The sequence below is a fragment of the Orycteropus afer genome, unplaced genomic scaffold (genome assembly GCF_000298275.1).
Source record: "Orycteropus afer afer isolate SDZICR_OR568_19922 unplaced genomic scaffold, OryAfe1.0 scaffold00762, whole genome shotgun sequence".
NCBI lineage: Eukaryota > Metazoa > Chordata > Mammalia > Tubulidentata > Orycteropodidae > Orycteropus > Orycteropus afer.
In genome coordinates this window covers 575,449-577,058 of record NW_006922349.1, presented here as the reverse complement: position 1 = coordinate 577,058, position 1,610 = coordinate 575,449, and positions in this window count along the sequence as shown.

Below are 1,610 nucleotides of genomic sequence, written 5' to 3'. Positions count from 1 at the left end.
CCAGTCATCTAGTTTTTCTTCAGTTGCTCATGCATTTTCAGTTATGCATGATGATCTATTTATGTAATAAATTAGGGCCTCTATAGTTTTCCCTATTTTATCTTCTATAAGCTTTATAGTTCTGGGTTTTACATTTAAGTCTTTAATCCAACTTGAATTCGTTTTTGTATATGGGGTGAGGTATGGATCTTGTTTCATTTTTTTGTAAGTGGATATCAAATTTTGCCAGCACCATTTGTTCAAGAGATGATCTCTCTCCCATTTAATGGGCCTTGGTCCCTTGTCAAAGTTAAGCAGTCTCTAGATGGATGGGTCTGTTTCCGGGTTTTAATTCTGTGCCACTGGTCTATTTGTCTACTGTACCAATACCACAGTTTTGACTACTGTGACTGTATAATAGGTTTTGAGATCTGGGAGTGTGAGACCTCCTACTTTTGTTTTTCTTCTTCAGTAGTGCTTTGGTTATCCAAGGACTCTTTCCTTTCTGCGTGGAATTAGTGATTCATTTTTCCTTGTCCTTAAAGTATGTTGATGGATCTGGATTGGGATTACATTGAATGTATAGATTGTTTTGGGTCACATTGACATTTTCACAATTTTCAGTCTTCTTATCCATGAACAGGAAATGCTGATGGCATAGTGCCTAAGACATTTGACTGCTAACCAGAAGGTGGGCAGTTCAAACCCACCAGCCACTCCTTGGAAAGAAGGTTGGGCAATCTACTTCCGTAATGATACCAGCTCGGAAACCCAAGGAGAGGTTGCTCTGAGTTGGGAACAACTCCATGGCTGTGAATTTGGTTTATTTGGTTTATCCATGATTATGGTATGTAGATGTCTTGTAGCTTCTTGTAGTAGTGTTTTGTACTTTTCTTTGTATATGTCTTTGTGTGAGGAAGCTCTGGTGGTGTAGGGCCTAAGGCATGTGACTGCTAACCAGAAAGCTAGCAGTTCAAATTCACCAGTCACTTCTCAGAGGGAAGGTTGGGCAATCTACTTCTGTAGTGATACTGTCTCAGAAACTCAAGGAGGTGTCATTATGAATTGGATCTGACTTGACACCAGTGACAGTTGAGAGAGTTTGTGTCCCTGGTAAGATTTATTCCCAAGCATTTCATCCTTTTGGTAGCTATTATAAATAGTATTGTTTTATTTATTTCCTTTTTAGAGGTCTCTTTGTTGAAGTAGAAGAATACAAATGATTTTTTTTTCTTTTGTTTGTTGATCTGTATCCTGACACTTTGCTGAAACTTTCTATTAGTTCCAGTCATTTTTTTTTTTTTTTTGGCTGAGTCTCTTTTCTACGTTTAGGATCATGTTATCTGAGAATAGAGATGTGTTTACTTCTTTGAAAATTTGCATGACTTTTATTTCTCTTTCTTTTCTTACTGCCCTGGCTAGGTCTTCCAATAAAATGTTAAGTAGAAGTAGTGAGAGAGGATATTCTTGTCTGATTCCCATTCACAAGGGGAATTCTTTGAATCTTTCACTGTTGACAATAATGTTGGGTGCTGGTTTTGCAAATATGCCCTTTATTTTGTCAAAGACTTTCACTTCTATCACTCTCTTGCTGTATTTTGAACAGGCATAGGTGTTGGATTTTATCAGAT